This window comes from Opisthocomus hoazin, chromosome 1, assembly GCF_030867145.1.
Source record: "Opisthocomus hoazin isolate bOpiHoa1 chromosome 1, bOpiHoa1.hap1, whole genome shotgun sequence".
Classification (NCBI taxonomy): Eukaryota; Metazoa; Chordata; class Aves; order Opisthocomiformes; family Opisthocomidae; genus Opisthocomus; species Opisthocomus hoazin.
The window spans coordinates 154,521,035-154,534,191 of NC_134414.1; the positions used below are offsets into that span (position 1 = coordinate 154,521,035).

Sequence of the window (13,157 nt, forward strand, 5' to 3'; positions counted from 1 at the left end):
GAAAGTCCTGAGGATCCAAACCAGCACAAACTACGGGGCACAGGAGCTGAAGTTAACACTTCTGGATCCTTAGAATTCTCACTTAGAATTTAGGAGCCAACGACTACTTGCACTGAGCAGTAATTCTACTAAAATCAGTTATGTAATTTTCCCTCACCTTTGTCTAGTTTTTAGTTACATCATAGGTACTGCAACATGTTTCTATTTAATAATTTTATATATTCAATGAAACCATTGTCTTTATTTGTTTGCAAACAGGAGCAGCTGTGAGTCAGAACTCTGTGGCTAAATGTCTCCGAGCTCTGCAATAGTTTATCTATGTCCTAAAATCTTGAAAATTTTATGGATGAGGAAAAAAAAAAGGCAACAGAACGAGGAAAAAAAAAACAGGCAACAGAACGTAAAACCATACAAATATATTAGCTCAAATAATTCCACCTCACATACCGCAGCCTGACTACCAGCCCAGGCCTTACTCTCCTGTGGACCTATGCAAAAGTCAAGGGCACTCCTCCGTAGAAGTAAGGGCTCACACAGCACGTTTCAGAAAAGGTTTACAGCGGTATCGAAACATGGGATGTGCTTAACGATTGCTGCTTTAACCTACCAAATGGGTGCACAGAGATCTGGCTAGCGGGAAAGACAAGGAGCTGGGGCTGGGTACACATCACAGGCGTCCCGCAGCTCCTCAGACGTGTTCTGTACGCGTACGTTTAGGTATTTCATAGCCTTTCTGCTGTAAAATGCCTCGAATGTTCAACAGACGCTTCAAACCGGAATGCACTGGGAGAAAGATCCATCAGATCCATCAGTTCTCCATCAGAACACCACCTCAGTTTTCTGCTTATGCAATCTGCAGTACCTACACTGATAAAATTTCTATTTTTCTACTGCACTGATTTCTGAGTTCTGCTGATGTAATACTCTGAATGCTACACAGCCATAAAAGCCAGCATTCCAGAGAATGATGAAAACACTCCGAACCGCTGCAAGCTTCCACAAAAAGAGAAATTAAACCAGGGCTCACCACCGGCTGCTCTGCATGTTGCATTTGTATTCTTCAGTGAATAAATATTTAAGGAGATACATTTTTTAAAAATAAACTCCAAAAGGAACGCAGAACTGTTCGGTGTGTTACGAGCTATTTGTTTTGTAGGACTCAAATATTTGTCTCCCATGTTTTCCTAGCATAATCTTTCCATCTACTTACTTCCCAGCCGAGCCGTTGTGTCCGCCCCGCTGGGCTTTCTGCCCGGGCCTAAGATGGCTGCAGGCGTGACACGGCCAGCTGCGAGAGCAGCAGCAGCAGCTCCCGCTGGGCTGCGTTTCCGAGCTCTCCCCGGCAGAAACGACGATTCCCAGATCCCAACGCCCAGAAGTCGGGGTGAGGTCGGCGTCCAGGGGAGACGAAACCTGTGTGGAGATGGCAAAGCCACCAGGGGCAAGTGAGGTACGTTCTCCCAAAAAAGATCTGTTACAGGTACTCTTGGTATCTTACCATGTCTAAAAGCAAAAAAGCAAGGGCTGGATTATCCGGGAGATGAGAGGAGAGGAACCTGTGACAAATGAGGGACTGTTTCTCGCTACGGGAAGAGTGAAGAAAAAGTGTCCGTTTTATTTTCTCCTGCCAGAGACAGCTCAGGATAAAAGGAGCACAGAACACCTTTCTTACAGTAAGCATTTCCTAAACATTCACCATTTATCTTCACTCTCTAACTGCAGATTGTATTCATGCAGACGACACAAAAATGAAATATTCACTTATTTTAGGATGTTGAACGCTGGACCTTGTTTTCAGAAAAGCTGAACTTGCGTAACTTGGCTGACATTACCTGGATTTGTTTAACATCTTTGAACACAAAACTGGACACTTAAACCGACCACCCTTATCCTCCATCAGCTACGCCACGTCCAGCTCTTCTAAATGGTGTCCTCCTCGCTTCCCCGTGAGCCCCGTGAAAATGAACAACGCAGCTCGGCGCACTCTGCGACGCAGAGAGCAGTCGGGATCGGAGTCTGCCGGTCGCTCTTGCTAAATACTCCGCCATCCCACAAGCAATTATTTCAGTAAGGTTTTTAAGCATTTTTGGATTGAAAAACCCATCACTACACAGGGAATCTTAGATCAGCCATTTGACTTTAAGTCAAACAGATTCGGCTTTTTAATACGTGCAATTGCTACAGCGTCACCCCTAACCTATGTGATACCGCTGAAAGGAAGCGTTAAATTTATTTCAGTTCCTTACATTAGCTAGAAAAATAACATTAACCAGAGTCACAATCTTGTGAAAACAATACTCATCTGACACCTTCTTAAAAACCACAAATTCCATTTTGGAAAACTGAATTTTCACTATGAAATGGATAGTCCAAATCCTTGGAAATTGCCTTCCTTTTAGAAGGACATGCAATACACCAGTATGTGCAAGGCCTAACGTCATTAAGCACCCAGAGGGAATGTCTGTCAGGGTACGTTCTAAGCCTCAACAGGACACTAAAGTTCATTTTGCAGAAATAGAGCTATGCCAATAATTCTAGTTGGTGGAAAAATGTCTTCTGCCATTTGCCGCATAAGGCTTTCATTTTAAATTTTAGCCTTTAGTGAGACCGAGCAGCTGACAAGGACGAGTGAGGAAATTCGTAGCCTGGGACCCAGGATCAGACCAAGGGTCTGAATAACCCTAAAATTCTGTATTTACACCAATGCACACTTACATTTGCCATCACCACAAAGAGGATAAAGCTACTGGAGTGCTAACAAAGAGCAAGCTTTGTATTACGGCAGACAAGCAATATCCATCCTTTACAAACTGTTACGTTCATCATCATCACTTTAAACCCGCAGCGTTCGAAATTGTTCATAGCATTCTACGAAAAGCTGGCGTAAAATCACCACTCTCTGTAGGATGTTCGCTGTAAAATATTGTTAAAAGCTTCAAATTCATTTCCATTTTAGAGCGATGCTCTGAGGCCTGGACTGTGTTTTGGTTCAAGCCACTGGGCTTGGTTCAACCCGACAGCCAGGAAGGAGCAGCCTGGAAGTTCACATACATTAACAGAGGGAAAACACCTGAATGAGGGGTGGACCACCGAAAATCGCCGTTTTCATCGCAAGGGCCCATGCGCCCGCATGCCGAGGGGGGTGAAGGCTTTTGGCGTGCTGGGGCTGACCGGGGTGGAGACGCCGATGGAATGCTCCTCACGCATGGCAGCTGAGGAGCTCGGACGACGCTGCCTGCTTCGGCTCCCTCCCTCCAACCTTCTGTCTTCTCAGCTGAGCGGGGCTCTCCACAGACTTACTCTAGTCCGAGTCTTTTTACCGGAGACTACAGCTGTCACTGGTTAAACATTCACTAACGGACTCTAAAGCTGGGCTTCAGGTGGGAGAGAGCGAGCAGATCCGTGCCAGAGCTCGACGGTGTGTTAGACTCTCTGTGTCCATTATTCACGATGCTGTTGCTACAGGCTCTGATTTTACATAAATGAAAGTCACAAGAGAACTGTTAGGACGAGCAACCAGGAAGAGCAAGGGAGAAGAGCTGCCTCGTCAGCCAGTATTACAGACACAGTTTAGTTTCACATTTTCTGATTCCGAAGCCTCTTGGGAGCGGAAATCTGCAACACATTTTCTCTCAAGAGTGAAAATCTGAAACCTAAAATCTTGAAGATGGTCTTTAAAATCAATTTCTCTATGTCCTCTGCACAACTCCATTCCAATTCCCCACATATGAAAAATACATAATCTCTTATCTCCAGATTTGTGTGCCTTACAGTTCCTCTTAGCTCCTATTTAAAAACTCCTAAAATCTTGTCTTAGCTGTCGTGTAAAGCTATTGTTCTGCGCCTGCTCTGCGATGCCAGAAGATTCCAGAATTTAAAATCTGTTGGGCAAGGAGCATATTATGCCATCTCTGAAGGTAGAAACGTGCACACCGATATTATCAACCCAGCAATAAAGCAAGCAGACTCGGGGCAACTGAAATAATTAACTCTCCTCCCTTAACATAAAAAATAGAGTAATGCAAAAATACCTACTTTTCTACCTCACAGCATTTACAGCAAACACACTGGACAGTATTTCAACATTTTTCTGTTGGAGAAATGACTTTGAAATAAGCTTCAGGCACAGAATCCATCACATGTAAATTAAGATATACTTCACAAGATATATCTTAGTTGTGAAAGTAGGTCAGGCATTTAAGGCATTACTAGACTCTGTTTCTTCATGTAAATATTCTGAAAACATTCTTGTGTGTATAGAATAATATTTTAATTATTTATCCGATTTCACTCTCTAAGAACACCAAAATAATGTGTATTTCTAAGAGTCCTCATAGGGTAATAAGTACTTCTTTGTAACCTTTTACAACTTTAGGTAGCGGATACTCCATCCCTAAGCGAATTGCATGTTTGAAGTACACCACAGAAAAGCTGACACAGTAGAAGAAGTGGTGTGATGACCACACACTGCACATACAGGGATCCTGACTAAACAATATAATGACATTTTTAAACATTTACTACCTTGCATTATTTTGGGACTCCTGGAATTTCCTCAGGACTGGCGTTGAGTATTTGTTCACCTGGCTATGAGCAAGTTATTCCATGAGCAAAGTTAAAAAAAAAAAAAGAACAAAACCCGAGGGAGACAGCAAATAAGAAAGCAAGCATGTGTTTATAACGTCAGTTGAGTTTCCAGGCCAGAACATGTATCAAAAGAATCTAAAGAAACGGAGGAAATTCACACCGGCCCTACCACCAATTTATCCACTAGGTGTCACAAAATAATCACCCAACCAGATGAAAAGCTGTTCTACTTCCAATGCGTCAGCGGACGACATCAATGAAGGGCTGCTTTGAAACGAAATCTGTTATAAGAGCAGATGCAGGAAAATGTCATGAATCTCATGAATATACATACTGTCAGGAGTGGATGGGAACCTGAGCCGTGATACACAAAAGCTGTTTCTAACCACGGTGGATGTCATGTAATGGATTCACATACAAGCATATAAATGTTCCATGAAAAAAAAAAATCTTCCTAAATCATAAAAGCAGTATTACCAGTTCTCAGAATCGCGGGTCTTACGCTTCTTGCTTTTTCAAGCTCTAGCTACTGGACTAATGTCTTATGTTAGATTCTCTACAAATACATCAAAATCCCTCAAGACTACAGGGAAAACACTGCAAAGAAAACAAGTTCTGAAGGCTAAAACATATGCGGAAAAGACACAAAAATATATTATTAACATTACTATAAAATCACAACAAATGCCAAACGTTGTAATTGGCAATACCATGCTGACAGACACTCCTCCCATCAAGTCTGTTCTTATGGAAGGGTGTATCATGAAGGTCAGGGCAGAAAATAACCTCATCATTCTGCAGCCATTAGTCATGAGAAATTACCCTCTACACTGCAGGTATTTTTGTTCTTAAATATTCCTGCAGAACTATTACACGTACACCTGCACTCATCCAAAACACCGACTGCATTAAAGGATCAAGGCCGGACTGCTGAAACAGGAACTCTGGTTTCCAAAATGGTTCTTTCATAACAGTAGATTTTCCCCAGAGCTGCATAAAATTTTCACAGGCCAAGCAGCCTCCAGTGTGAATTTATCATTATCTGTACTCACACATCATTCACACAACTAAAAATATTGCAATCAATAGCAGATGCAGCATTGTAAAGCAGAACAGGCTGCTTCGATAAGAGGAGGAAACACACCCTGGACATTTTTTATCAGATACCCGTAACAGTAACGGGGCCACACACGCTCTGCTGACAAGTGCCATTTCATAAAGTCACTTTAAGCAATGTTAAAAACCCTTCCCCCGTTCAGAAATACAGCGAAGGAACACACGCCCTAATACTGCACTATGTGTTTATACTGCATTTTATATCTTTTATCACGGTGGTAAAAAGCAAGCGTTCTCAGGGTGTAATTAAGCTCACACGATACGGTTTGGGCTTCTCACACAGTCTTTCTTCGTAAGATGTGCTTCCTAAATGTCAGAGCTGGCCAACAGTTCTCAGAGCTCTGCGACACTTTCTAACTTGGGGATTAGAGGAAGGAAGCTTGTTTTCCCTCCAACCTTCCCTCCTTTTTTGAGCAACTCCATTAAATACTTGTGCTTACAGGAACACAGGTACAAAGCTGAGAGAGAAATACTGGGGTTTTTTGATTCCAACGTCAGCATAACTCCACCCATATATGCTAAAGGAATCTGCTAAAGGGTTGTGAAATCTACTTTCAGAAAAACTGAAAACTATCCTCTGAAGTTCTCCCCACATTAAAACCATGATCTGATTTAAAGAACCCTCCTACGATCTCCATTTAAGCTGACAGAATTCGAAGCCTCGTGAAGTCAATGAGAATTTTGTTCTCTGACTTCAGCGAAGCCGTGAGTTCACTTTAGGCAGAACCACACAGAAGTGCTGAGGTCACTACTCATCACACAAACCCTCGACTCTTTTGACGCCAGGAGGTGAACTGATCAGCTGTACAATAGTATTAATTCCACTCTGGTTTTCAACAAGCTATTTCTTTTTGATCTTCCAGTGGTCCAAGTCTGCAACATCGTTCTTGTTTTAGTCTTTCTTATGACAGAGCCAAAGAACCACAGCATAATTCAGGTTGGAAGGGACTTCTGGAAGCACCTAGTCCAACCTCCCGCTCCAAGCAGGTCTAATTCGATCAGCTTGCTCAGGCATTTACCCAGCTGAATCATGGACACCTCTACGGATGGAGAACCCACAACCTCTCTGGGCACCTGTCCCAGTGTTTGACCACTCTGGTAAAAATACATTCCTTGGATCTGACTGGAATTTCTCATGTTCCAGCTTGTGGGCGTTGGCCTTTGTTCCATTGCTGTGCACCTCTTGAGAGGAGCTGGGCTCCATCTTCTCATTACCCTGTGATCAGGTAGCTGCGACAGGACAAGGGGCAATGGGCACAAACTGAAGCAGAGGAAGTTCCAGCTGAACCCGAGGAAGAACTTCTTCCCTCTGAGGGTGATGGAGCCCTGGTGCAGGCTGCCCAGGGAGGCTGTGGAGTCTCCTTCTCTGGAGATATTCCAGACCCGCCTGGACAAGGTCCTGTGCAGCCTGCTCTGGGTGACCCTGCTTGGGCAGGGGGTTGGACTGGGTGACCCACAGAGGTCCCTGCCAACCCCAAACATTCTGTGATTCTGTAACAGTAAGGTCTCCCCTTTGTCCTTCTTTCTCCAGCCTGGGAAGACTCAGCTCTGCCAGCTTCTCCTTGCTTACCGTGTGCTCCAGCCCTGGCTGGAGTGGAGGCCCTCCTCTGGGCTCATCCCAGTATGGTGGTATCTTTCTTGTACTGGGGCGCCCAAAACTAGACACAGCACTCTAAACACAGTCTCCCAAGCGCTGTAACGGGGGGAGGACCACTTCTCTAGAGCTGCTGGCCGTAGTTCTGCTAACGCAGCCCCGGATGCAGCCGGCTCTCTGCTGGAAGGGCTGCTTCCTACACAGCTGGCCCCCAGCCCGTTTCGTTATCATCTCACTGCTGGCAGTACCTACACCAGTTCTCAAATTATCAATATTAAACGGGTTTTTTTGTTTTAAATTTGAAAGCTCATCTACGCTAGGCCTCCCTCGGCCTTGCAGTGCCGTGAGTAGAACAGCTTCGGAATGTGAACGTACAGCGAATGTGCTTCCCATTAGCTCTTCGTGCCATAAATCTCAAATCTTTGACACTGCTGCCAGAGCAGCGCTTTCGCTCACGTCTTAAAGCAGCTTTAGACAAGATAGCAAGTCTCAACAGCAGCGCAGGAGACACTTCTTTTTGCGTAGGACAGGCTTGTAAATGGGTGTGGTTCAGAGGTCCTGCCCCTGTGCATCAGTATTTCACTTACCATGGAATAATTCTGAATTACATTAAGAACTATAATCATATTCTACTATCATTTACCTTTTCATATCCTCTGCCACTAGAAATAAGCTTGAAGAAAGACATCCAGCCCCAAGTGCACTATTCTGGGAAAGTTTAGATTCAGATGAGGACATTTATGCTCATAACTACATGATTTTTTTTCAGCTTAATTCAATATGAGTAACTGGTTCAACTTGGTTTCTGCTCATTACTGAGCAGTTGGAAGGAACTGGTTAATCATTGTTTGCCGCCTGCTTTGGAGAACCAACACTGTACAGAACCTTCTCTGCAGCCAGCGTAAAACCACAACGCACAAAGAGCACTAAAGGAAAATCCTGTTTGCAGCTATGCTTTGTTTTTTTTCCAGCGCAGACTAAAATGGTAAATATTTCGTGGTTAACCCCCTCTCGGTCTCTGACAGCACTTTCCTCTGGACAGTGGTCTCTGTGGTAGACGCCACATCATTTCGCAGTGCCTATAAAGGTACAGCAACAGTGCTGCGGAGAAGCATTAGCGGTCTGCTCAACAACAACTTCCTCATGGAGAGCCAAGCTATCAAACCACAAGGTCACCTTTCAGAAGGAGGTCAGGAGGCTGCAGGCCACTTAAGAGATGCCACCTGTGGACTTTGCTGTAATTTACGTGGTTAGAACACAAACCAAGAGAAATATTAGCCACATTATTAGCTTCAGCTTCCTCCCGCCCCCTCCACCTTTCTTCACGTATGAACAGTGAACTGCTCCTGTGCACTCCCCATCAGATTTCCTGGCCAAAAATGAAAGCAGTCCCTTCCAGATATTCGCAGTTCTCTCAGGAAGGCTCCCAATTCTCTAAACCTCCCCAGGCTGTTTTATTAAAACCAACTCTAATTTCTTCCAAACATACAGGCCAGGACTTCACATGCCGTACTGAGTCAACAAAGGCACTTGTCTCCTCACAGAAAAAGTGAAAATGAAAGAATAAAATTCACTGACCATCCATGCTACTTTCTGGCTCATCTTGCCCATCTGGTGGGACTGACAAGAGCTGTGTCGTAAGCAAAGAAGGATGGAAGTTTCCATTTTTAGATTAGTTTTGGATTCCAGAATCTTCCTCAAAAAATGCATTTTCTTCAAAATGAGGAAAAATACATGTGAATGATGTAAAAACATTCCACTTCAGCACAGAAAGATTGCTCGGAAAAGTCACTTCATAAAACCGAGGTTTTATTAAAATATACATTGCTAACAAGTGGCAAAAATATCAGAAGAAATGCTGAGCATGAGAAAATCAATACTGCTAGGCTCACTTTCCCATCAAAGATCTAGCACTGGGGGCCATAATTCAGGTTATTAAAGTCTTTTTTCAAGATTGATTAAAGTTCATTTTAGTAACATCAGCAGGGAACCCTGGCTCCAAGGATCTTAATATTGAGAGTGCTACAGGCTGCAGTCTTCCAGCAGAAAATAAAAGTGTGTTCCTCCAGGCCTTCTTGCAAACACAGACCTCACAGTGCATTCAATCATTAGAAAGGCCTGTCAGTGAAAAATATTTTTCCTTTAAAAAAGCTCATAAAAAGAACACTGGGAAATGTTCCCTCTGACTTCTTCTTGCTCAAGCCATAAACTTTAATCATCCTCCTTTTCTTTGCAGATCTCCCGGGATATATAACAACTGGGGAGACCTACTGTTGCAGATTTCTGAGACCTGCCAACGGTTTGTAATTTGAGATAACGGGTACCAACAGAGGTCTTTAAAGGAGATCATCCAGTAAGCCTTTGGGGACTTCAAGGTTCAGGACCCAGTATTGTCTAATGTGCACTGTGGGACTTTCTGAGAGTACTGGTGGGAGTCCCCCTCTATTACAGCTTGCAGCAAGAGAAAGAAAGATTTAACGAGAACAGTTCACAGAAGAGCGGCACTGTCTTCCAAAAAACCCAGCAAAAGAAGTCTTTGGAACAGAGAAGAGAGTAAGGTGGGAGGGAGGAAGGTCCCTTGGGTATGCAGAACTTTGAGAGAGCTGGATTCATTTCACAACCGTACCACACACTTCCTTCAAGATCTTGGGCAAATACTTGGGTCAAGTCTTCAGAAAAATAAGTTCAGTTCTCCTGGCTTCTTTAGATGCTAAAATAACTAGTCATACTTTCAAAGGCAAAGTGCAACCTGGCTGTTGGTCTCCCTGAAAATGTTACAAGATGAGCTGACCCATGCTGAAAGCTTCTAAATAGGTAGCCTCAACTGTTGAGGCTACACATCTTAAAAAGTATTCGCATCTCTGCTTCACTTCCACACCTGTAAAATATTATGTTCCTACCTCTATGAGCTGAGGAGAACAAATTTGTCATGTCCATGAACGAGCTTCGAGCATCTTCAGTGATAAGATCATATAAGTACACAGACTGATAGAGGGAATCTGTTTCCTGAGGCCCCATCTCCTACTTCTGGCTTAGACAAGCAGGGAACTGTGATATTACAAACGCCAAACTAATGATCATGAGATGCCACAGATGCCAGAGGAGGTTGCTCTAAACTCTGTGGGGAGTTTGGCCTTCAGGCCAGTCACGGGAATGAGGAGGGCACTTTTCACTCCTTTCTTGAACAGAGACAAGTGCCCCCTCTAACATGTGTCTGTGCTGAGTTCAGCTGTTCGCTGTGCAGGTTATTACTATACAGGATCTCATTATAAAGCAGAGATATTTAGATCGAGATCTGACTTCCCTTCCTAAACTCACCAATGTTCTTTGACAGCAACAGGATATTTGGATCCTGGTTTTGAGAGATTAAGACTCAAATATGGACATCTTAATGTATCTTCAAACTCCTAAAGGTGTCTTAAAATACCATAAAGGTCTCTAGCTTGCTTAACATTTAACTAAAATGTTTGGATTTGGATGTGTTACAATTAATGGACCCACTCTCAAGACCAAACTCCTGGCATTCCAGATCACCCTTGTAGCACTCCCTCAGAAGAAACACAGTGTTTCTTGAACTTATTTTTCCAGACCAACCTAGAAACACTTTATTTGGCTGCTCATTAGGGTGAGATTGGCACAGGTAACGTGACCTGAAATACCCACAAAATTTCTCTCTTTCATCCCTCAGCTGGGTCCAGCAGAAGAAGACTTTGCAGCAGGAACTTCACACCAATGGACTCCACATTCTGCAACCATTTTTTCTACAGAATTGTTACATTTGAAAAGCTTGATTTAGAAGACCCATCAGGAAGATGTATCAACAGTTTTCTGCAGACATGTAAGAGCAGAAGGCAAGCAGATTCTTAATGCTAGAGTACCACCCTGAAGCTGGGCAGGAATCAGGCACAACGAAACATGAGGGGTGGGCAAGTACTTTCAGTCTTTATCTACGCCAAGACACAGCTACATAGGGCTGCACTCATGTAGACACAACCCAAGACAGACATAAGAAGTCTATACTCTGGTTTTTTCCTATGGATATATCCACATGAATGTCTTTGGTTGAGTTTCATGTATTTTTTATATACATTTTCCATAAAAATCAACAGCCTTTCTCTAGCATTCAACTCATTATCCATACTCCCCACATCACCACGTCAACATTTTATTTGAAGCATCAGTGATAGCATGCCATCAAAATTTAATAGCCACTCTCTATAATTGAAGCTTATTAACTCTTGGTTTCACCTATGCTAACGTTTATCCTTCTCCTTCTTTTAAAATTCTAATGATATTAAAAATAAAATGTCTTTCCACAGCATGACTCAGAAATGCATAATATTCCTTTCTTCAACTCATGGTAAATGAAACAGATACAAGCAAAGGCAAAAGAATTCTCTATTCCAGTCTATAGCTTTATACTGAACCCTGAGTGTCAAACGAACAGGGCTTTTAAAGAAAATGTCAACAACTGTAACAGTTACATAAGATATAGTTAGAAAAATATTTTGCAAGGAAAAATGACAGTTTCTGTCACTTCAGAAGATGATTTATATTTCAGTTCTAGAATGCAAGCAGCCAGCATGTGACGTGACATTTACTAAACGAAATCAAAGAGACGTTCAGCAAGATTACAAAAGGAAAAGCATCAATCGTCCTGTACCAGCAGTTCCTCTCTGTGCTACAGAAAGATCTGCATAGTCTTCCTCTCAACATTCTGCAAAAAAATAGAACGAGAGGTCACAATAACAGATCTCCCTTTTGGCATTTTGTGCTAACTCGCTCGATTTACGAAGGCCATCTGGTGCTGTTTCTGCTGGCCTTTTTGCATTGTCTCATGTTGTTCTCTATGGATGAGCGTGATTCACGGTTCACATTAACTGCGTGTTTTAAATTACTTTGCAAGAGAATTCGATGGTTAAAACAGTGCATAAAGAATGTATAGCTGCATATTGATGTACACAGTCCACACATGACAGAAGATAGTGAAAAGGATACCAAATGCAGGGGTGTCCACATCGGAAGGATGGCGGGTCAGGTGAGCTGGCTTTCATTGCTGCCTCTACTAGGTACTTCCTAGCTGACCCGAAATGATTACACCAGCCCTTTGGGGCTCAGTTCTATCACTTGTTAAATGGAATCACAATTCCCTGTCTCACAGTGATACCGTGAGGCTTACTCGTGAATGGGTTCAGTTCAATGCTGGACGGATGGTCAATACAAATGTTATGCATCACCGAAGTAACATTTAACGTCAGAACTGAGGGGGCACACAGCCTTGTGCCAGTCTCTTAGCAGTCACGGTGTAAATATTACACATTCACATTACTGCAAATACTTGAGAGACACGAGTTGGTAGTAGTGCTGATTTTGCGTTCCTCAAGGTACAAATCTACAGGATGGCAAATGTAACATAACACACTCTTCAAATGCAGTGCAGAACAGGTCCTAGCACATCTCCTTGTAATGGTTATAAATGATAAAGATGAAAGAAAATGGCACAACTCCTGCACTGAGCGCACAGTGATTTAAACGAATCCACGGAACGCTTATTTTGAAGACTCAAGAACGCCCATTGCTAGCGTCTGGAGGGATTTCAGTTTTGTGTTGGGAGAAGGACTGTTTTTACTGGCCTCTGAGAAGAAAATAATTCATGAATGTGACTGCCATTTACCTGTAGAAATACAGCACAACTCCGCACAGTAATGAGTTCAACGGTGTATCTTAAGAATATTTACAAAGACATAAAAATACTTACTTTGCTTACTCTGGCAATCAAACAGAAGAAAAAAGATCTTTCAAAACATCTTTTTCAAGGTTTCTGAGAACTATTTTTAAACTTTATTGCCAGAATTAATCT

General features: G+C 42.9%; 2 long non-coding RNA genes across 2 annotated transcripts in view; one reads left to right on the forward strand and one right to left on the reverse strand.

The window, feature by feature from the left end:
• Positions 1 to 13,157, reverse strand: part of LOC142364086 (uncharacterized) — a 103,784-nt gene that overhangs the window by 5,680 nt on the left and 84,947 nt on the right. The gene's annotated exons all lie outside the window — the stretch shown is intronic.
• On the forward strand, positions 1,258 to 11,518 carry LOC142364088 (uncharacterized). The gene is made up of 3 exons (XR_012766141.1): positions 1,258 to 1,450; positions 9,534 to 9,596; positions 10,986 to 11,518. It is a non-coding gene; the product is annotated as an uncharacterized LOC142364088 (long non-coding RNA).